Source organism: Pleurodeles waltl, chromosome 8 (genome assembly GCF_031143425.1).
Source record: "Pleurodeles waltl isolate 20211129_DDA chromosome 8, aPleWal1.hap1.20221129, whole genome shotgun sequence".
In the NCBI taxonomy this organism is placed as follows: Eukaryota; Metazoa; Chordata; class Amphibia; order Caudata; family Salamandridae; genus Pleurodeles; species Pleurodeles waltl.
Window position 1 is genome coordinate 318,790,322 of NC_090447.1, and position 24,676 is coordinate 318,814,997.

Genomic DNA, 24,676 nt, shown 5'->3' on the forward strand with positions numbered 1-24,676 from the left:
ATAGCAATAATTGGTATTCAGTGGGTTTACTAGACCTTTTGGCCCCTGTGCCACTGAATCTGCTGTACCATTCAAATCATGGCCCTGGTGCCTGCAAGGTGACTGCACTTGTGACTGTTTGTTCAGTAGTGAAATGTAGCAATACTATATGTTCAGTGGGTTTCCTAGAGCTTTTGGCCTGTGTACCCCTGAATCCGCCGCACCATTCAAATCATGGCCCTAGGCATGCAAGGGCATATGCTTTATACATCTAAGTGAAAACCAAACATTGTTAAATTGTGTTACAATGTGACTGGCTCTTTCCTGTGAAAAGATCTTATTCTGCGCTTGACAGTGAATGGGCCACAAATAGTGTAAATTGCTAAGATCACCATATATTAGGCAGAAGCCGAGACTCAAATGCGGTTGTGTACTTTGTTCCTGAAACAGCATTTTCACATATTAATTGGACTCACCAAATTAAAGTATCTTTGCAAAAAACTTGTTAAGTATGAAAATGTCTCTGCAAAAATTCCAAAAGTGTATTTCATTCACATGCAGAACTGTTTCATCTTAGTAGTACTAATACATCAGACTAAATCAGTGCAATTCGCAAGCGCCTTCCTGAACTTTGCACGTGTCCCCCGCTGAAAAAGGGTAAGCATTTAATTATAAATTAATGGATGTGAAAGAAAGCAAATAACAACGGTGTCCTGCACACTTAACTTTTGAGCCACCTTTAATTGTAAAGACATTTTGCCAAAAACATGTTAAATATGAAAACGTCTCTGCAAAAATACCAAAAATGTATTTCAGCCACATTCAAAACTGTTTCATCTTAGTCGTACTAGTACATCAGACTAAATCAGTGCATGATTTGTTTTGTAAGTAATAGTTTTCAAACATGATTTTACAAACATTCCTGCTTCCAACCTCCCTGACAATGCCTATTGTGGGAATTTTCTCAGAAATGGGCAGATGTGAAGATGTGGAAATATGTCAATGGTTAATGTGCTGTACCACTACTTAAATAGGACAATGCAGAGAACACACACATCAATGGGAACATAAGCACATCTATCTGCCAGTGCCATATTGCTTCTACTTTCAAAACAAAGGCCCATATTTATACTTTTTTAGCGCCACATTTGCTTCATTTTTTTAGGCAAAAACGGCGCAAACTTGCAAAATACCATTGTATTTTGTAAGTTTGCACTGTTTTTGCATTAAAAAGCAGCGCAAATGCAGCGCTAAAAAAGTATAAATATGGGCCAAAGTAGTTTGACATTCCGACTGGGCAGCAATGAGTTACAAATAAAGCAGGCACCTTAAATTTGACTGACTCTGACTTAGCCCTACTGGCCTGCAAGTAATTACATTAAACTGTCTACGTGGCCTGGTCCCCATCAGGCCCTGAAGAGAGGTGTGGGCAGCTGACAAGATCAAGACATTGCAGGCTTCAGCACCAAATGCAGGCTGAGGCTATTGATCTGCAAAAACAGAATAGTAAATGCTGCCAAGTGCTATTGTGTTGGGGTGCTGTAGCACAGTCAAGACTAGCATGCTACTGCTTGAAGAAATCCTATCTGTCTGTTAGAGGATAATTGAGAGGATTGTATCTCCAGCTTTATCTTTGGCACCTGAATAGGAAAGCTGTTCCAATGACTAACGAATATAGCATATTGCTCATCCACAAGGTGAAAAGGTCCCCAAATGGCTATTTTGATTTGACTGTGGAAATTCCCTCCTGAAGAAGGAGAGTGCAGATGTTCCTGGAAAAGGAAGACGTGTCCACCTATTAACCTCTTAGATGCGGCCAACAGGCCACACTCCCTCGCAAGTGCACCTGCCTGCCACTGACTGACACTGGAGAGGGTTAGAAAGGGACTCTGGTGTATTGCACCAGAGGGTTTCCTTTATTTCTGCAGTTCGGACTGCTCGAGAACAGCTTCCTGAGCAGCCTTAGTGTTTTTTTCAAATCTGTAATGACTATCAGTGTGCTGATGTCGTTACTCCTGAAAGTGAAATTAAATGAGCCAATGGGGTTGTATCACTTACACTGAATCAGTGATCGGAGGCATATCTCAACCCCTTGAGCACTGCTTCTCTCAGGAGAGGTATCACATGAAAGAGGAGAACCTCCTGTTTTCAATGGTACCTCTGTAGTGGATCCCTGCTTAGGGATCGCCACAGGAGAGTGATCCCCAAGCAGGGCTCGCCACAGGAGAGTGATCCCCAAGCAGGGATCTGCCCACTCAACACCAGTAATAGGAGGAGCGCCCCTTAGGGAAGGGCTTGTGCTCCTCCAAACTCCCTAAAAATTATCAGTCTTTCTGCTCCCCAGGTGGCTGAGGAGGGGGGGGTAATTACCCCACTAGACACCAGGGATTACATTTCTTAAATATAAAAAGTATAGGGGTGGGGGCTGCCCAGCAATCGACTCCAGTGCAATACATTGATGACTTACTCATTGCCTCCAAAACAAGGGACGAGTGTAAGTACGACTCGATTGCCCTATTGAATCATTTGGGAAAATTTGGTGATAAAGTATCACCATTGAAATTGCAGTGCTGTCAGAAGTCAGTGAACTATCTAGGTCACCAAATTAAGAAAGGGTCAAGGAGAATTTCCAGAGAAAGGATTACAATGATATTGCAGAGAAGTCCCCCGAATTCACAGAGAGATGTCGGGATGTTTCTGGGAGTGGTAGGTTACTGTAGTCAATGGATTCCAAATTTTTATGAGATTTCAAAGCCATTGCAGCAATTGACACATAAGGATGTTATTGATCCCATAACTTTAGACCAGGACCAGATGAAAGCATTCACTGAGTTGAGAGAGAGTTTGTGCAGAGCTCCAGTGTTGGCTATGCCTCCACCCCAACTAAATGAGGCAACAGTCTTTCTGCCTCTGGTGGGCAGATGGTGTAGTCATTCCCAATCTGCCCCAGAGGGGGCAAAAAGTCCACTAAATGCCAGAGAATGTTTTTATTTTTTTAATTATGGGATGGGGCAGGGGCAGTACATCATCAGCATGGCCATGCCCCCCCCACCCTGATGTGATGCGGCAGCAGCTTTTCTACCCCCCGCCCCCAAACTACCCTCACCCCTGGGTGGCAGGTGGGGTAATTACACCAGATCTGCTCATCAGAGGTGGCAGAAAGCCCACTAGATGCCAGGATTTTTTTTTTTAAATAAAGGAGTGAGGGCTGCCCACCATGGCCATGGCTATTTCGACCCCCTAAATGGGGCAACAGAGGCAGATGTGGGTAATTATCCCTGAGATGTTATTACCTACAATGCCCTGGAATCCTCACATTTTGCCTGAAATCACAAAATTTTCTTACATTTCTTTGATGGAAACTTCCAGAATCCTAGAGTAATCCACAATATTCCTACCAGCATTGCCCACAGGTGCTGATAAAAACACTGCATAACTTGTGTGGGTGGCTCTAGTGCCCACAATAAGAACGGAACAAACCAAGGTCAATGGGAGTCGCCTCGCAAGGGCTCCCAATGACCTTGGTTTGATCCGTTCATGTCGCAAGCACTAGGCTCAGTCACACAAGTGGCACAGTGTTTTTATTGACTGGGTGGTAGGAATATTGTGGATTCTTGAGGCTTTCTGAAGTTTCCGTCACCGAAATGTAAGGAAAATGTGTGATTTTAGGCAACGTTTGAGTTTGTAGGACATTGTGGGTAAGAAAATGTTGGGAGATCCATGCAAGGCACACAACCTTGTACTCCCCAGGTGTCTAGTGTTAAAAAATATGTAGTTTAGTTAGGTTTCTTTAGGTGCCAGCTGAGCTAAGGCCCAAAATCCACAGCTATCACAGAAATCTGAGGAAGATATGTTTTTTGTCAAAGCTTGAGCTTGCAAAGGATTCTGGGTAAAAAAGAAAACGGTGAGAGACACAAAGGTCATCCAACCCTAAAGTCCCCTAGGTGTCTTGTTTTTAAAAATGTAAAGGTGTTCTAGGTCTCCCTGGCCGACGGCTGAGCTAGGGCCCAAAATGCACATCTGCCCACTTTGGAAAAAAGGGTCAGTTTTTGAGTGGAAGTGTGATGCATCCATGTTGTGGTGTGGCCCGTTAACTGATATGGGCACTAGGCCTACCCACACAAGTGAGGTACCATTATAATTGGAAGACATGAGGGAACATAGAGTAGTAGAATATTTATTATTACCAATCGCATTTCACTACATTTGTGCTTTTCAAATGTAAGCTAATGTATAAGAAAGAAGACATTGTGAAAAAAAACCTCTAACTGTTATGCTCCTACGGGCACCCACAAATTCAGAGATATACAAATAACTACTGCTCCTAAACTCCACACCCTTGCCCATTTCTGAAATACATAGGTTTCCTTGACAACCATTGTTCACTCTACCTATTTTACCACATGAATTGGTCTACTCTCTGTGTACCATGAAAAACGAATATATGGTGCAGCTCAGTTGATGGCTCTGGGTACCCTAGGTTCTTGGAGAACCTACAAACACTATGGCCCGCATTACGAGTTTGGTGATCTTAGGCCCGCCATGTTGGTGGTGATGGTCGTACCACTAACAGGCTGGCGGAGAAGACTGCCAAATTATGACCATGGCGTTATTCAGAAACAAATGCAGCCAAAGCACAGCCAGCACTGCCACAGCGCTCTGGCCACCACGGATGACGGTAGCCCCCTGAAGGCCGGTGGAGACCATGTTTCCCCCGGACAGATTACGAGGTTGCACATCGCCAAGGTTTCGGCCGCAGTTGCACCACTACAGAAACCCAGGCGGAAACAAACTGCATAAAAGGAGACACACCTTCAGGAAGCCATACTCATCGGAAGCCGCCATGGAACCAGAACTACACGTCATCCCGCTGCTCCTACTCGTCCAGAGACTCCGGAACCAACACCGAAGAGGACGAAAGCAAACTTAACTACACACACTTACCTGTCACAGTTGTAAATTGCCAAAGTTCGTACGCTCACACAACATACCATCGGGAAAGGGGGCCAAGGGTCACACACACACACACACACACATACATAACCTGACACTGACATGCACACTCACAGACAGCCACATACAAACCAGTACAGAAACAGTACACACACAACAGACATCACACAGATGTAACAAACAAACACCACCTCCTGGAAACAGTACCGGCCCAGTCACAACAACACCACAACCGCAACACCATCAAAGCATGAGCAAGCACCCACAATAGACACTACCCAGTGAGAAATCACACATAAAACACAACGTACCATCAACAGGGAATGAACACAAACAATCACACAACCACACAACGCAGAAAGCGACATACACAGCACATCGTATCTGACATACCATGCACTCAGTCAAAGCACACAAAGCCACACAACACTGCAACAAACACATGTCAACACAAACACCACTCAATACCATGACAACAACGTGTCCCCAACATACACATGCCCATCACCCATCACTGGGGGACATAAGCACTGCACACAACCTCACATGCTGCCCAGACAAAACAGGTAGCACAAGCACCACTTACACACAAATACTCACACACAAACGATGTCGGCCATGAACAAATCTGTCCTAAGAAAAGAAATCCAAGTCAAATATGTAACGTTGAAACCAACAACTGGTTGGTCCAAATATGCATTAAAATTAGAAATACAATTGAAATGTCAAAGGCCACCGGCCAGTACAAAGGGAAAAAGTGCAACATGCACATCTGTGTGCCCCTAACTTGACTCCTGACTGTCATGTAACCTCCACAACTAGGGGCATCAAGGGGGCAGGGCAGGCACCTCAGCAATTATCGGGGAGGAGGGGTTTGGGCCATACAGGCGAAGGACCTCATCCACACGCTTGCCCAGCTCTTCTGGAGTGAAGGCTGGGACCCTATCACCTACAGGATGTGGCATGATAGCTCCCAGAGGCAGTACACAGCAGCTCAGGCAGTGGAGGTCTTGATGGCAGCAGTGTCAAGAGTTAAGTGAGTAATACTGGAGAAGATGGTGGTCATGTATGCCATTTACATGACCATCACTGCTGGGGGCCATCGCCATTGGCTCTGCTCCGCCAAAGGCAGCAATGTGTTCCAACAGCAATGTGCACGCCGGTTGTGACTGCGTACAGCTATGTTGACATCCGCCAGTGGAGTTAGGTCACTTCCTCATGTCCAGTACAGTAGGTCAGGCAGCTGCCATTTTGAGGCAATTATATTTATGCGACAGTAATGGAAGGTGAGTCATTTACGATTCCCTATATAGTTTGCAATTTACATTAAGTATTGCCTTCATGTTTAGTAGTCTCATTGTGCATGTAGGTAGTAAACGCTGTGTAACAGAGGTATGGGTGGTAATGAAAATAACTTATTCTCAACATCCTATGTGCAACATCAATGGAGTATAGGTGCAACAAATGTGTCTCATGTAAATCAGGTAGGACTATCAAACACTGACAGTCACAGCTACATACATGCATGTAAAGTACATCAGAGGGGATAAGGAATCTGAATCAAGGGGACTGTCATAGGATGCATAGCAATATGCTGCACATCAAATGTCATATGCTACATCTGACATCATATGGAGAAATGTGTGACTTGTATATGAACAGATTCATAATGTGTACATTTTACATTCAACTACATTCTGTTTTGGTCCCATATAGTTACCTTGGCATGAGGACAGGAGGTCAACCTCCAGTGTACCGCCCACCGGTAGACCTGCACACCATGGAGGAGAGACACATTATACAGATATATTGCCTTAATAGGCAGACTGTCATGGATCTCTGTGATCAGTTGGAACCAGATCTGATGCCTGCCATTCGCAATCCCAACATCATACCACCCATCGTTCAAGTCATGTCAGTGCTATACTTCCTGGCCACTGGGTCCTTTCAGACTACAGTGGCCCTAACTGCAGGGATATCTCAAGTCCATGTTCAGTCTGGTTTTGAAGGCTGTACTGTCTACATTGTTGAAACACCTAGACAGCTACATTAGGTTTCCCCAACGATTTGGCCTATGTGAAGACAGAGTATTATGCTTTGGGACACATTCCACATGTGATTGGAAACATAGATGGCACCCATGTAGCCTTGGTTCCCCCCAGTGCCAATGAATAGGTATACAGGAACAGGAAAAATTACCACTCCTTCAATGTCCAAGTGGTGTGTTTGGCAGACCAGTACATTTCACACGTATGTGTCACATATCCTGGATCAGTCCATGATTCCTTCATCATGAGGAACAGCAATATCCCACTGCTGATGAAAACTCCCCAGAGAGAGGGCATGGCTGGTTGGTAAATCACATATGACAGGCGTGTCTGCAAAGTTTTTCTCCTGCTATCACAAATGTGCATGTCCAAGATATGTTTGTGTTGCTGTCCTTGTTCCTTATAAGTGACTCGGGCTATCCAAACAGTCCATGGTTATTGACACCAGTGAATTACCCAACCATGTCAGGGGAAGTCCGCTTCAATGAGGCCCATGGAAGGGCAAGGCATGTTGTGGAGCAGACCTTTGGGCTCCTGGAGGCAAGATTTTGCAGGCTGGACAAATCTGGAGGAGCTCTCCTCTACTCACCTAACAAAGTATGTCAAATTATTGTTGACTGCTGCATGCTCCACAAACTTGCCCTAAGACGGCAGATACCATTCATACCAGATGAGGGGGAACCAGCAGTACCTGTGGGTGGAAATGCCGATTTGACAAGTGAGGATGAGCCAGATGAATCTGAAGCTGGATACATCAAGGCAGATCTCATCAATCAGTACCTCAACTGACTAAAGTTATGTGATGTGTTGTCAATAGTGAAATTACATTTTGTAATATACATATGATGACTGGCATATCACCTCCTATTTACCATCATCTGTGAGGTCTTAGGTAGCTTCAATGCCTATGAGTCAGATATGCATGCAGATTGTTAGTTGGCACTGTGTACTGAACAGTGTGGTATACAGTGTAATGATGTGTAACTGCACCAGCAAAGTCACACTTGTACAAATGACTTGTCAGAAATGATGTATGTTGACAAATATGTCCTGTCCCTTATCATTGACAATCACAGATTTGCTGAGTTTCAGTTTGGCTTTCCTCATTGCTATGTCACAGAAAGTGTTGAAGGCAGATGGGAATTGCAGGCATACATGAGAAGTTGACACGGATGAAACCAGGTAATGATCAGCATGAGTTTGTAGGGTGTCACTTATATGTCAGACTGTCTGTCAGGACCCAGGGATGGAAGTGTGTTTTCCTACCAAGAAGACATGTTTGGTACTAGAGGTGGTTGAATGGTGCCATGTATTTGTCCATATGTGTCTGACACGTGAAAAGCGTCAGACATGTGAAATGTCCCTACCATCATGATGGTTACTGTTGTATGTGACCTACCTTGCACATAGCTGTCAGTGTGTTACTATGTTGCAGGCCAATGTGCAAGTCTCTAAGAACTGACATAGGTGAGCGGCAAACCTACTTACCATGGTAAGTGAAAGGTTCCAGGACTGGGGACATCAGTACTGATCTCGGTCATTATCATATGGTATGATTATTAGGAAGCTAAGTTATGATTATGTGATAAGGCTTTAGATGGTGATACAAAGGACCAATCTGTATGCCTCCTGGCTTGAAGAAAGACGGACATGTCCCTAACTTCAGTATCCTGTGAGTTAGTAGTGTATGGCACCTAAGCTGACATTATGCAGTCACCAGCAGTACCTAAGCTGACATTCTGCAGTCACCAGCCGTACTACTCTATCTGATGCTTGCAAATCTACAAATAAGTGTGTGGAGATGTATAATACAGCTGTTTTGGATTATGTCTATGTTATAATTCCCATGTAATGGGTCTCCTTGTGATTATGTACACGTGTGATGTCCATAACAAAAGTCGTACAACACAGAGGGACCCATTGGTACAAGAGTTGTCATACATTACATTTGTACATGGTTGATACATGACACTTACACAGGACCTGTGTTTAAGTGGTATTTACTGGGAAGTGCAATACAATATGAGCGAATCGAAACAGAAACAACAGAAAGTAAACAGTGAATGGTTCAGTCATGGTGGGTGAAATCATCAGGGTAGCTGTTACACCATTTGGGAATACAAGTTCAGTGTCCTTCCACCATAGGAAAATTGAGTTAAGTTTCAGAACTGTCAACGCTGGCAAGATTACCTGTGGGAGGAGTGGAACACACAGTTGCTGTATGTTGGCCCATCCTAATTGGTCAGATGGACACATTGCAAGTTCTCTGATGGCCCTTAATCAATCAAAGCTGTTTGACCATAGTGGAGACAGAGTAGTCGCCACCTACATCAGTGTTGATACATGGATATGTTCTGAATTATTTAATAATTTTGTATATACTCAAAGTACTGCAATGACTAACCATGTTTATATACACTAAAGTAATATGATCATATCAGTACGCTCTTATTTGTTTGACCTTTGAAGAGATTCTGTTTGTTGTTAGATCTGATGACCAACCAGATATGGAAGTAATGTTTAGAAAGTTGACATTTTCTTACTTTAGCCATTTGGTGCCTGCTGCCTGTCTCTGATCAAGGCTCGGGTAGATGACAGCTGGGCTTTGTGTATTCCTCCTAGACAGCCACTCACAATGGGAGCTTAGGTGTGTGTTAATGGGACACCTCTGGCAGGATAGGAGAGAGGAGCTGGGCACAGCCTCACATACACCTGAACAGGCTGTGTCCTGTCCCCACACAAAGGGCTGCATACCCACCCCGTAGTGAGTCTGGAGCCAGGGCAGGAAGGACCGGACCACTATGCACTTCGAAAGCCTGTCTTAGAAGTCTGCCTCACTTCAAAGGCATCACTGGGTATAAGAACTGGACCTCAGATACCACCAACTCAGTACACTTCTGGACCTGTGAATACTCTGCTAGGAAGAAGGACTGCTGTGCTGCTGAAGGACTGCCACTCTGCTGGATTGATGTTCTGCTTGTCTCCAGCCTTGCTGTGCTGCCCTGCTGCCTTGTTGCTCCCTTGCCTGGGTGAGAAGGACTGGACCTGCATCACTTGAAGCTAGAAGGACTCCAAGGGCTAGCTGGCTGATTTCATGATCTGATGTCTCAGGGACACAAAAGACTTCCATCCACCCATCTACTGCACCTGGACTCTGCTATCTCTGAGTCTGCCCTGCCAAATGGTAGCACCCAAGTCCTGGACCCTTAGAAATGGGCTGAAGGTATTTTTCTCAATGGCACTGATGCATCCTCTGCTGAGCATTCCCAAACAGAACAGATGCATCTCCTCTGCTGAACGGTGCATCTTTGAGCAGAACTAATGCATCACCACCACTGCGTGGATTGGACCTGTCGCAAAAGACTTGCACCACCTCCCCATCATGGGCCCAACGCACAGCCTTGGGAACTGCCACTGTGCAATGCTTTTTCCAGTGAAAGCTACTCGTATTTCCCATCAACAGTAGTCTTGATGATGACACCAAAACTTCACATCGTAGCTGCACTGCTCATCCGAATCGGCAAATCTCCGCAAGTGCGCAACACATCATCGACACCAGCCTTCGCATTGCAAACCCCGTCAACAGGATCCTTGTCGTCGACATAACAAGAACTCGCTTTGCAGCCTAGTTGCACCTCAGAACTGACAAATCACCTCTGCTGTGCGACATTTTCTAAGTGGATCCATGCACTGCTTCGCAACCTAGGATTTACTTTGGTTCAGCAGCACTAACTGGGTTGCTATATCCCAGCCCACACTCCATCACGGTTGGCCTGAACTTTTGAATTTGTCCTAGTCTGGCCTCATCAGATATCTACAGTTAGGGCTTTATGGGCCATATGTACGAACACTTTTTCCCATAGATACAGAATGGGTAAAAACCTTTGCTACATCTGGCCCTATGCTTCTTAGCGTAAAAACCTTTTAATTCAATATCTCCAGTTCTACTTATTGGATTTTTGTCATTTTGTCCTTGTTTTATTTATTATATTTTGACCTATGGTTTTGTAAATTGGTGTGGAATCTCTTTTTGTGGTGTTTTCACTGTTTTACTGTTTGAAGTGTTGCACAAATCCTTAACACATTGCCAAGACACCAGAGGGTGATCCCAGGTTAATTTGGGGTTTGCCTATACTTTTCCCAGACGAGGACTGAGGTTTCTGCTTGACCAGGTCTTACACCCCAGTCAACCAACAATTCAGTTTCCAACAAGCATGCTTCTGCCTCGGACCGTAGTGTTTTTAAGTATGACAAAGCTCTAATTTTCTCACTTTTTGTAGGAAACTTCAGATATGCAGCAGAAAAGTAAATAACTACGACACAATCATTGGAAATAATGTTGATTATCCACATTCTTTTCCGCATCTCATAAGTCTAAGGCTGATTTTACCAAAAAAAATATATATTTTCTTTGCAGGACACGTTTTATTTTTTGAGAAAACAGCAAGCCTTTGTTTGGAGGATTTAAGTTTATATATCCAAAATGAATCTCCACGTGACTGCTGTGAGCCTGCCTCTTTAACAGCAGCTTCTGACATGACAACGCGTGACCACAGAAAGGACGTGTTTTTTAATTGAGTGAATGAGACACTTTTTAGGTCAAGCTTGCAAGCACTCTGGGGTGTTGTAATCTATCTGTGGGCTTTGAACCACACCCACAGCACATCCATCACTTTAAATAATCCTTTGTTATCATTAGTAAATGCTTTATGCTTATCCCTCCTTGGGGCGGTTTTGTTGCCGCCTTGGCCATGAACCGTCTTACATGGATAATTGCACGACTGCCAAACAGTTGACTGTGAGCAAACTTCTTTTTCGTTTTGTGTCTCTCCTTCGCGCTCATGTTCATAGCGGCCATGGCACTTTGAATTGGCTCGCTTATGTTAACTGTTTTACTTTTCAATTTCAATTTATGTGGCAAGAAGAGTCCAGTAAGGAATTTACAACGCTAATAGCGCTAACTCGAGCAAACGCGAGACACATTTCATTGCAAATGCTTGTTCATGCATGTGATGTTAGCTACTGAAGGAGCTAGGAGTATCTGCAGGCAGATTTTAGGGCCGGGTTAATGAGGTTCTCTGCACTGGGAAACTTCTCTTGATACAATTCACTGTTGGTGTTTTCATAATAATAACCTGTATTATTATGCAGTATTCTATGCTGTGTGAATGCAGTGCTGCAGTTTCACTGATCTGAATGGCTGCATACTGATTAAACGAGTAGTCATCAGGCATGTGAGGAGTGAACAGGCGGCTTCTATGTTGAGGTGGCAGTTGGGAGGTAGTTAGTGCATGCAGTGAGAAGCACCAATCTCTTATTTCGATTTCAGTACATTTTATTCAAAAATTGTAAACAGTCTTAGAGTGGTAAGGAGAAGCACTGAACAGAGTTAATAGGCAATGACATTAAATCAAAGTGAATAGCACACCGAAGTGCCTACATTAAGAAATATAGCCGTATGGTACGTATGCACTAGAAAATATTCCAAGTGAGTGAAACAAAAGAATCTCCAATGATGCAAGTGATTTGCTAAAAAGTCAAACCAAAAGAAGAAAACAGCAAAGAGAAGAAAGTTAAGAAAAGAAAGTTGAGAGACCAGGAGCCATGATGTTTGTAGTGTGAGTGTGCACTTCATGTAGATTAATTTGCTGGTAGAGGACATAGATTGAGACGAATTTCGACTGAAGGGCCCAAGTGAGGACCATAACTTCTGCGAGATATTTGGGTTAGCCTCTATCAACATTTGTGCAGAATGGGTAATACTGAGATAGATGACTCAGGCCCACCAGATGTGGAATGAGACATGGTTGAGATCTTTTCAGTCGATAAGGATAACCTCAATAGCAATAAAAGACCCAAAAGAGCCAAGTTCAATTCCGAAAGTGGAAGAGGGTTAGGGGCTGCATGTGGGCCCAAGATCATTGATATAAAATCATGGTCAATATTACACAGAAACTTTTGCATAGTTGGGGTTGAATAGCTTCCGAGAACGAGGTAAAACAAGGATATATAAAAAACATAAGTTCAGGATCATCACGATCTTTTTTTAGAGGACCAGCAAGCATCTGAATCAAAGAGGTGAACTCTTAAGAGTTTATCTGGGGTCCAATAGAAGACTAGGGAAGCGTGAGTGGGTTAGATATCCCTTGTAGCAGGAACGCTGTCTCATGGAAAAAAGAGGTAAAACACCAGGAAGTTCACGGCTTTTAGTAGACTCAAGTTAATCTTATCCTTCTGTGTGTTATACTGCACTGTGTATGCATGATGCAAGCAGATGTATTTTCCCATAGCCATTTAACAGTTACCATGCACCACAGATGGTTGGTTGGATGAACATTCTGATAACCCAGATTTGCTGAGAATTAGTGAAGAAGTAATGCCTCCTGAAATCTAGTTCAGGAAGCATACTCCACTTAAAAAGCATACAAAGAGAATCATCACTGGTGAAAGAAGAGAAAAAAAACAGGACAAGAATAAGGAACCAATATCAGCCCTGGCAAAAATGCTCAAACCAGCCCCACCCTCTGCATCTCATCGCGCAATCTCTCTGTTTCCATATGTCCATTCTCTCTCTCCTCACCATCTCTGAGCATTCTTTCTGTTCCTTTCCGTTCCCTCTCTTTCTTGAAGCCCCCTGTAATTCCTGCAATTAACCTCAGAGACGTGGGGAAAGTGACCTGTTGCACCAGGAGTGGCCCTCCGACCTTAAACCAGCTTCAAAGGGCTCTTGCTCACAGAGGAAATGTCCAGTCGAATAATAGGGCTGTCCAGCCCTGACAAAAACTTTCAAAAGAAAAATGCTCAGATTAATTTACTTAAGCATTGTCAACTTTGTGCACACACCTCCAGCCATAAGGGTATAATATAAGGATACATGTGAGGACTACATGTTACAATGGTGAAAGTCTCACACATCCTGTGTGGAACCATTTAACTGACAGAAGTCTACAGATATATGTAATTGTTATTAGAACATTGGAACGTTGGGAGCTCCATTAAAGACAACGGAGTGCTTTGGGCTTCTAATGTCTGGTAAAAGCTCGGTGCTCCAAAATTCTAATGTTTGTGCCACACCAACAGCTGTAAACAGAGGCCTCACCAGCCCGAGGGTATATCCATCCCTCGGGTTCTGTAAGGCCTTTGTTTATTTGTTAGAACATTATGCCCTCTAGTGGCAGCATGTTCTAATAGCCTTATTGCCTGCTGTAGCTGGGCTATAACTGCCATGAAAGGCCCGCTCTCTTGTTAAAGGCCCTCGCCTTCAGCTTGGGCCTTTAATGGCCGGTATAGTCCGCTACAACGGGCTATAAAACTAAATTTGAACACTGGAATGTTGATAGAGCCATTGCAGAAAATAATGGTTGGTGTAGGCCTTCTGCTCCAACATTGCCATATTTGTCTTTCTGTTTCTTTCTTTATCATTAGGAACACTGGGGTCTCAGTGTGTGTGTGTGTGTGTGAGGGGGAGGGGGAGGGGAAGAGGAGTTCTAATAGCTTTATAGTCTGGTTGGGGGAGGGGGAACAGTTCTAATAGCTTTATAGCCCTTCTGCCTCAGGTTATACCGGTTGGTCAAGGTCCTCCTCCTATCCTGGGTTCAGGGCCTTTAACAACTCCCAGCAGCACGTACAATGCAATATTAGACCATGAACACGGGATACTCAGGGAGACAAAAATAGTAACATTCTGTGGGACATTTCATGCACAAAAGCATAAGATACACCTCTTATGTACCAACTCCAGAAGAGCTGAAATGGCAGATGACGCCAAGTTAATTTACCCCTTCTAACAGGAACTGGCAAATAATTGTTCCTTTCAAAACAATGATCAACTTACAGCAGTTCAATCTTGCTTCAGGCTGTTTGAGTCAGCTACTAGTCTCCTGACAAAACAGCTCTTTGTACAATGAACACATTTGCACCACAGGAATGCAAACCTGTTACACAATGAGAACTGCTTCATTGGCACGGTTCTAAAATGTATTTCTACAACAGATTAACAAACTCATGAGTGTCACTAAGGAATGTCTTTTTCAAAACGGAATTATTTTGGGTCATAATTGTGCCGATGAATAAGTACACTGTGGAACAAAGTGGTTGTGAAGTTGTAATTTCCAGAGTTCTATCAAGGATGTTCGGAAATACGCTAATTAGCATCTACAGCGTTCGCACAATATAAAAAAACACGGCTTGCCTTGAACCACTTCATGGAGCTGTGCACGATATAGTACTGTTTAACTTGAACTCAAATCATCTAGTGTTTGGTCTCTCTACATAGCAGGCGAGATGATTTTTAATTTGATCAGTCTGAAAACCTTTGAAATTTACCTGTCTGGCCTGTACAGCAATTTATCTGGCTGTTCCTAGCTGCCTCACAGATCCAAGTGGAAATTCTGGTGAGCCCCGTGTACTCAGGAGTAAAACTTTGCTGCCAAATATAAATGTTTTAAACATTCAAAAACTCTTTATCAGTTCTTGCACTGAGCTGTTCCTGTGTTTTGGGAAATGTTCCGACTCTGGGAGTTTGACAATATTTGACCATGTTTGGGAACGCTCTGAAAATAGTTAACAGGATAGTGTTAGATGTATACATAGTTTATATTAGTTTGCTTTATTCTTAGCGGGTGTCTTCAAAGAATAATGTTTTACTTCATTGGCTGTAGTGCAGTGTTTAAGTGCTGCGCCCCTTCACTTTCAATAGAATCTCTGAAATAAAATCAAGCAAGTACATACTGTAGCCTTGGTTATCACAAACGTATGCTCATATTTTTATAAAAGGAAAGGAACGGTGGAGACTTTATATTTTGCTTGCAGGTTAACATTTCCACGTCTAGAATCAACCAGCGGTGTGTAAATCTTACCGCGGTCCTCTGTTGTCTTAGAGTAAATCCAGTTTTTAACAACTTGAAGAATAATGTTACACTCCATGGACGTCGCAGAAGTGATGCCGAGCATGCTTTGCCCATCCATTACACTTTAGTGCTAATAACTGCCCCACACATAGTTATCAACAACCTCCTATTTGCTGTATGAGGGCAAAACGAGTGTCCACAAAGCAGAACAAGGAGGGAGTGAACAGGTCACTGGGAATTTTCTTTTCCTGTCACTTTCTTCGTGAATAGGGGGAGAAATGGGCACATAGGCAGAAACTGCTATCGCTCACTTCCATAACTGACACCCATGCTCCACACTATGGGGGTTATTACAACTTTGGAGGAGGTGTTAATCCGTCCCAAAAGTGACGGATATACCACCAGCCTTATTACGAGTCCATTATATCCTATGGAACTCGTAATACGGCTGGTGGTATATCCGTCACATTTGGGACGGATTAACACCTCCTCCAAAGTTGTAATAACCCCCTATATCTGTGTCAAGTGCTCTGCGAAGGGACAGCCACCTGAATCTCCTTTCAGCAAGTGGCCTCTTGATCAACAGGAACGTTTCTGCTCATCCCTACTTTTTGAGGCGCTACCACGTGCAATACAGGACATGGTGTTCTCTGCTTGCAAGATTTATAACTAATTATCCATGCTTAAGTGTGTTGTAAACTAAACAGTTGACTCATAATTGCATTAAATGTTCTAGTTCATCTTGTGATAATCACAGTAACTCATAATTAAAGGATTTCAGGGACATGTTTGAAGCCCCCTAATTGGAAATTACTAGTCAAAACAACAAATCAGCGTCACCCCATTCCAGGAATGAAAACACGCAGGATGAGGGTTATCTTTCTGCAGAACGGCAGACATGGGATCTTCTGGACTCGTCTCTCCTGACTTATTGCAAACACTAAAGTCTGGCTCGTCTCTAGATCCTCTTCCCCCAGTCAAGCTTGGAACACTGGGCCCACACCTAATTCAACTCCTGGTAGGAATCCTGAATTCCTCCCTTCAAGAGTGACATACATGTAAAGAAGCATGTACGCATGCAATGGTTCTCCTTTATTAAAAACAAAAAAACAAAAACAAACAAAACACCTGGACCAGTCTAACTGGTCCAATTTTAGACCAATTTCTATGGTACCCATATTCGCAAAAGTGCTAGACATACATGCCAACGCTCAACTTCCCACCTTAGTGGAGGCCCAAGGTGCTCTTCATCCTTCACTGTCCGTTTCACATCAGGACACTATTGAATCCGCCCTTCTGGGAGTCAAGGAACGTTTTATACGACTCCTTGATTCAGGTGGTACTGCCACACTGATTTTACTGGATCTCAGTGCAGCCTCCAACACTGTGTCACATGACAGTTTTGTTGACAGACTCTCTCAGCTGGGTCTTCAAGGGACAGCACTTGCGTTGTTAACCTCCTTCCTGTCTGACCATCACTTTCAGGTCTTCTCAGCTAATTCTGTGTCCAGCTCTCTTGCCATGACTGCTGGTGTCCCGTAGGGACACCAGCACGCAGCCTTATGCTGTTTCATACATATGTCTGCCCATTAGCAGATTTGATGGAAAGCTGTGGTGTCACCCTCTTTTCATATGCTGACGATATACACATCCTTTTCTATTTGTCATTGGAGCAGGGACACAACTCTAGAGATTTAAACTAGTGCATTGGTTTTGTCTCTTCCTAGATGAGTTCCAACGAAATGGTGAAAAGACCAAGATAATGGTTCTGGGTAAGAATGTCTAGAACTTGGGTACCCAGCATTGGCCAGCTTCTTTAGGGATCTTCCAGAACCAGTCCAGAAGGTGAAAAAGCTTGACTTCTGGCTGGACTCCACCTTGTCCATGAAACCTTAGGCAACCAACATAGCTTCTACATGCTTCAGCATTATGAAATGGTTAAAAAATATTCTATGAATGCTTCTTTTCTCCGCCCAAAGGACAGTTATTCAGGCTGTGATCCTTTGTGATGTCTTTATCTTGGGACAGACAAGACTGTGATCAGACATCTCCAAGTGGTACAGAATGCTGCCTGGCTTCTGTTCCATTTGCCTACACATGCCTCGGCATCTGCTCCACTTCATGACCTACATTGGCTCACAGTTGATAAAAACTTCCAGTTCAGTACGCTCTACTATATGCACAAAAACAGCTCTCAGTCTGGACCATGATACCTGCACAAACTGGTATCTCTACACCATTCCTCTTGCGCATTGTGCTTGTGCAATTGGTCACTTTACACAGTCCCCAGAATTAAACAAACTCTTCTCTTTTCTTGGTCCCAAGCTCTTGAACACTCTCTCGGAGTCTGAGAATCTGCACCTCTCTAACCTAATTCCACAAAGGATCTGAAAACATGGCTATTTTAAGTTTTGTGCCTGGCTGCCCTCCTGTTACCTAGTGCTGGGAAACTGTTAGGGGCAGCTACGTGCTTTATAAAACCTCAATAATAATTGTGAGAGGTTGCAGCGACTATACTCATGCCTGGATTACTTTGCTCCTAAGCAGTTAGTGTTGCGGCAGACATAGGTAAACTTTACATATTTTTGGTAACGTTGATTTTAATGGCCATTAGGTTTCTTGTAGACATTCTTTATATTTCGAATAGTCTGCCAGTTTGGAGCCCCAGATTGTTTTTCACAATACCACACATTCTGAAACTCCACTTATGTCCCCGATATTATGACACCAAAGGACATAAATGGGAATTCTGTACCCCTTCATTCCCAGATACCTCCAAACGCAGTAGAGCTCATGGAATCTGAAGAACGTGAGCATTGGTAGGCTGGCCCTGAAATACTGTGCCTCTAAACAATGTCTCAGCTTGAACACCTGTAGATAGGCCGCAGGGCTTTACAAATGTATGCAATGAAGACCAAGTGGCCACAATAGTAAGGTTTTTCCTAAAGCACCATTCTCACAAAAGCAGTTGCTGCTGTATCTCGCTTGTATATTGTGAAATTATGCCTTAAAGCAATGTTTCACAAGAAAGCAAACATCTATTGAGGTGATTTGTTTAGTTTCTGATATTACAATGAAAGGCTCTCTGTGGCCAGTAAAAATCGTTCTGCCTGTTATGTACTCATCAATTCTCTTAATGTAATGGAAGGCAACCTGTTTTAGGTTCAACCTCTGAGGCCTCTCCTTAACTTTAGATATATGGAATGGTGGGTAATTCGGTTCATTGGAGTCAGGTTTGATTTGTTTGCACAGTTTGCAGAATCACAGGATGCTCTTGTGAAATGAGGCATTGTCCTCTTGGAGCCACTCACACAGGCAGAGGTAAACCTAGCTCCCTACAAACTTTATGCCACTGCCATCATTCAGGTAAATACTGAGCTTCTGGCTTCAAGTCAAATGAAGACAATGCTATTCACTTACAACAAAATGTCAGTAGTTTGTGCAATGGAAATAAGAAAACAGGCGCCCTGAATCTTGAGAAAGATCATCAATTCTACTCTCAACCACACTGGCCTTTTTCTTTTATGGCAGTTGGGAAGGATCTAGACCATGGCATTGTTCCAGAGACACTTCATCTACAACCTGTGTTTGCAGAACATAATGTACTTCTATAGAACCTTTTCTTTGTAGTTTTCTGGTCTTAGAATTTATACTGGAGTGCTAGACAAAACATTTCCCAAATGTTAGTTGGTACCTTAATTTACAATTTGCTGGATCCACTGGAAAAAACAAACTTCTTCCCTAAAAGAGTAAACTGAGGATAAATAGAGCTGAATCAAGGCTGGTAACCAGGGGGGCAACAAACAAAGCATTTGAAAATCGAATAACTTCTATGGAAGCGGTCTAACACATTTCCAACACTAGGACTTTTATCTGGGGATTAGCTAGTTCGAATATATTTAGCTGGAAAATTATGTAGGATAAATATCCCAAAAAGGAGATAGAATTGCTAAAACAGAGGTCTTCTACCTGTGGGGAGGACACCTGGGGGCCGGGATGAACCGCTTCTTACTCAGAGAATCCCTTCCCTATTTGCTTCAGGAAGAGAAGGAACTTGAAATCCTTGGCCTAAAGTAAATTTGGAAACACTCTTGTGGTACAATAATTTAAAAGGGGGCAAGTATGAATCTCCTGAGGCAAAGTCTGCAAGAGAGAAAAGGAAACTAATGTTTGGCCAAAATCACAATCTGGAAGAGCACTTTCCACTAGCTCGGGTTATCCCTGAGATTCACTGATTGACCATCCAGTTCTTTGCAATGTTTACAATCCAATCAGAAAAAGAACTACCTGGCTGAATTTGCAATATCGATAATGTCAACAATGGCACAACTATGGAACAAAAATCATCACAGTGACTAAACAGCAAGAAAATTAAATCACCAAACAGAGGCTTGTCAGCCTATTGGTAAAACCTGAGCAACATTCTCATGATGAACTTCTACACAAAACACATGTAGAGATATGACAATTCAGACCCCCAACTTCTTCCGGAGTGATGTGGATACAAAAAGTTTCGATTGTACGGATGTCATCTAAACCTTGACGTACTGTTAGCTTGTAATTAACACATTTGCTTTTTCCATCCTCTTCTTCACCATTTACCTAATTCTTACTTGACAATCATTTCTTGCCTCCTTTCATTTATTATCATGGCATCAAATGTCAACTGTCTTACCATGAGTTTTATTACTTGTCCATGAAATGTTTGTGGCCAAAAATAAAAATATAAATACAATTTAGCTTGTGGCACTTTTCTACCTCTAGTGTCTGCAGCCTATGATACGTTTCTGCCAAAATCCTTTTATTTTTAGCTTTCTGGTTTGGGTATCCGTGGTGGAGGAGTCTGATAGAAATTTCCTGCAAGCAAGGTTGCATCGCCTCATTTACAGTTTTGAGGATGCCATCAAGACACACTGTATTTTATTTATGCCTAGTGTTCTAATGATCAAGGGAGCTAACCCAGCCCTACAGTTGCCTGAGGGGGCTCAAGGTTGTGGAGTAGTTTGCACTTTCCTCAAAACCTGCCTCTAAATGGTCTGTCGTACCAAGGTTGCCTCTGAAAAAAACTGGCATATAACAAAAGCTTCTGATGAGGTGACACACGCAAAGACTTAGCTTTTGCTGAGAGACCAAAATAATAATGAGACCTTCTACAATCTGATTAAATTGTTCAAGTGTGTTGTCCTCCTCATCCCTAAATAGCTTCTTCTAATTTGAGGGCACATCAAACCAATATATTTTTTTTATTTCACAATTTGGAACTCCAAAAAGGTCCACATGTACATTCAACTACAATGCAAAAGATAAAGATTAAAATCCATAACAACTATAGTCTGACTTACTTAAATACTATACCTAAAAACGGAGAACAATAGAAAATAGAGTTATCTTTACAGTACAATATGATCAAGTCTCTACCCATCACTTATGATATAAGATATCATACCATATTTACATAAGAAGTGACGACCAACGCTGAAATTATCGTTTGGTTACTTTTGTTTTCTTCTCCCTCTAACTAATACATACTGTATATAAAATTCCGTGCCTAGCATTATAGTATAAGACCAACATTAAAAATAGATTAAATACCTTTCCACAAGAGGTTTAGTGCATTCAACAGAACAGATAGATCCAGGAAGGGCCCAGAACAACACGTCCCAGGCTGCAAAAATATCATAGAGCTTAAGATTGTGGCGATCTCGATGCGTTCACCAGAAGAGAGATAAGTTCAATAGAGATTTTTAAAAGACTTTAAAAAAAATTAAATCCTAAAACAAAATATTTCATTTGGAGGATTATATATCATTTTCAGTATCTCATCTGGTGAACATATATTAAGGTTCGCACATAACGGTTTCAGCCATTTTTTTCCTTAGCTCAACTAAGTTCGGACAAACTAATAGAACATGCCTAAAGTTTTGTATCCCCAGATGGCAGAGATCGCAAATATTCGAGGATCCATCCCACTTAGCAGTTCCATCTTTAAGAGGTAATCTAATAAATCTCAACAAGATGAGAAAATGTCTTACTCCATGAGGTAAATTCCACCGAAAATAAGGTTGCGGATAATTAAAAATCACGGAGCTAGTTAAAGTCCTAAGCCTCCATTTTTTTTTTTTTTTACAGAACTCCATATCCAGAGAGAAGCTTTTGCCCCTTATCGCTTCTTTTAGGCTCTTTTTAAAAGAAAAGGGGTGTTGAGATAAAAACAAGTGAACATCTAAATGCAGTAATTGCATAGCAAAGTTAAAATGTTCATAAAACTGAGAATATTTCTTTATATGCAAGGAATCTTAAGGAAGACACTGCACTCTGAGCTAGACAGAAGGCTCTCCGAATTACCACAGCTAGGCCCTGTGTATAAATACTCTTGATGCCAAATTCTAGCCTTAAGGCTGACACCGAAACCGAATCATTACAAGAGACTAATCTTCTCAATCTTCTCAATATCCGACCTTCCATCTTATTCAAAAACTCCCATTTTGAAATTGCTACACCTTCTATGGCATACAGAAGGGTGGACGGGATTTTTGCTTGATAAACAGATAGTAGGTAAGAAAAATGCCACCGACCCACAGCCTTATAAAAGGCTAATATCCCATGGGTCTGGTTCAGTAAGGGAACAGGATAGAATTTTTCCCCAAAACAGTAGGATTTCACCCGCTCCAAGCTCTGCTGACCCATGGACCATGAGAACTTAATTTTTTACGGGATTTGTTCCCCAAGAAGCATACCACTTGAGATTTTAACGCAGTTATTTTTAGGTGGTGGTGCTGCTTCGAGAAATCATATAAGGCAGCCAGCTGCCTGTTAAGATCTTTCGGGTGAGATCAAGCACCACAATGTCAACCACATAAAGAAGGCTCGAACTTGGAGAGCCTCCAATTATAAGCGGAAAACCTTGGGTGTTCCCTAGTATCGAGGGGAGGTCATAAATGTATACAGAAAAGAGCAGGGGTGCCAACATGCAACCCTGTTTTAAGCCATTCTTTGTCAAAAATTCTGAGGACAAACCCTGCTCTCCACCTAGCAGTACTTTACACCATGTTGAAGAGTGCAGGGCAATAATTAAGTGTAGCAAATTTGTAATAACCCCCAGTTTTGATCATTTCATCCATAATGTCTTACGGTCCACCCTGTCAAAAGCTGTAGAGAAATCAATAAAAGCGGCATATACTACCCCACCTCTAACCAGGACATACTTTTCATTTATCGTTTGTATTAGAAGGATATTGTCTAAGGTATTGTGCTACTTCCTAAATCCTGCCTGTTCAAAAGGGAGGATCGAATTTTCTTCAACCCAGGTTGTTAGATGTACGAGTATGCTTTTAGCAAAGATCTTACCAACGACGTCCAGTAGGGCTATTTACCGATAGTTTATAGTTTAAGATTTATCACCCTTTTTATACAGGGGGACTATGATACTCCCATTCAAAGACCCCAGGATTATACCAGTCGAGTTACAGGAGTAAAATACTGGGTTAAGAATCTTTTCCCAGAGCAAGGGCTCTTTTTTAATTACTGCCAATGGGCCCTCATCTGGGCCCATTGCTCCCGAATCCCTCATCGACCTTATAAACCCCTCTATCTCAGTGATTGAAGGAGCACCGAAAACTTCAGGCTCCAACCAATTACCAATCTTTAGGTCCAATTCAACTAACTCCACTTCCTCATTTTCCACATACAGGGAGAGAATGAAGTCCCTCCAGTCTTACTTGGCTATCGGAGGGGCTGAGGAAGTTTTACGTGGCCTTCAGCCTTCAGAAATGAGTGACCAAAATTTACGAACATTTTTAACCCTGGCTGCTTCCCTCAGGGCTATCCAACACTGATCTGCCTCCTCCTTCCTTATTCCCTCCTTCATCCGTACTCATCTCCTCTTGAGGAGGGAAATTCTTCTACTCCTCTCCGCAGATTCCGACCCATGCTGTAACCTAACCAATCTATTAATTTCCCTATTCAAAAGGAGAAGAGGGAGCCTTAATTTCTTTTGTGGCGGTTTAGTGCATTTTGACTGGACTCTCTGAATGATGTTTCCTATAAACTCAGGAAAACATTTTAACGGATCTTCATGCCAGTCAGCAATGTTTCTCAAGACCATTTCAAGTGATTCTTTCACAGATAGGATTTTTAAAGGAGACCAATAGATTCTACAAGCTTTCCCATTAAAATTGATGCTGTGGCCCTTAAAATTCCATGACTCAATAGGAGACATTTGGAGTTTTAGCGTAAGGCTTGAGATCTTATGGTCACTAAATGGAGTATCAATGATAGTCATGTCCTCCACTACTTGTACTAAGGAGTAGGAGCCCAAAATATAATCAATAATGGAATTACTCAGGCAGGATTTGTGAGTAAAAGCTGCTGGGGAGTCCGATTGAAAACGCCCATTCAAAATTATGCAGCTAAGTTCCCTCATGCCTTATAAGAAAAGATACCCCCTTTTGTCTGTCCTGATTCTTGTAGGAAATAGGATAGGAGGAATGTTAAGGATAGCTTCCCTCTGAATATCACTAAAGGTAGAAAGGGATAGGTTAGATATTTTGCAGTTTAAATTCCCCAAAATCAATACTTTGAGTGCAGTTTCAAAAGAATTAAAAAAAGAAGAAATACAGTTCAGCATGTGCAACAACATCCTATCATACTCCTTATCAGGTGGAATATAAGCATTTACCAATACAATTGGCATTTTCCTGCCATCCTCCAACATTGGGGCAATTCTAATCATCAGATACGATCTAATTTGCCTTTGTGTTTCTCTGGTCCTGCAGCATTCAAAGAGAGCACATGGAGATTATGGTTAAACATCATGATCTAATAATTTCCCCTCCGCCCTAGTATTAT

At 42.5% G+C, this 24,676-nt stretch overlaps 1 protein-coding gene across 2 annotated transcripts in view; it reads right to left on the reverse strand.

Annotated features, from left to right (window-relative positions):
- Window positions 1-24,676, reverse strand: part of NME7 (NME/NM23 family member 7) — a 657,734-nt gene that overhangs the window by 256,264 nt on the left and 376,794 nt on the right. The window lies entirely within an intron of this gene.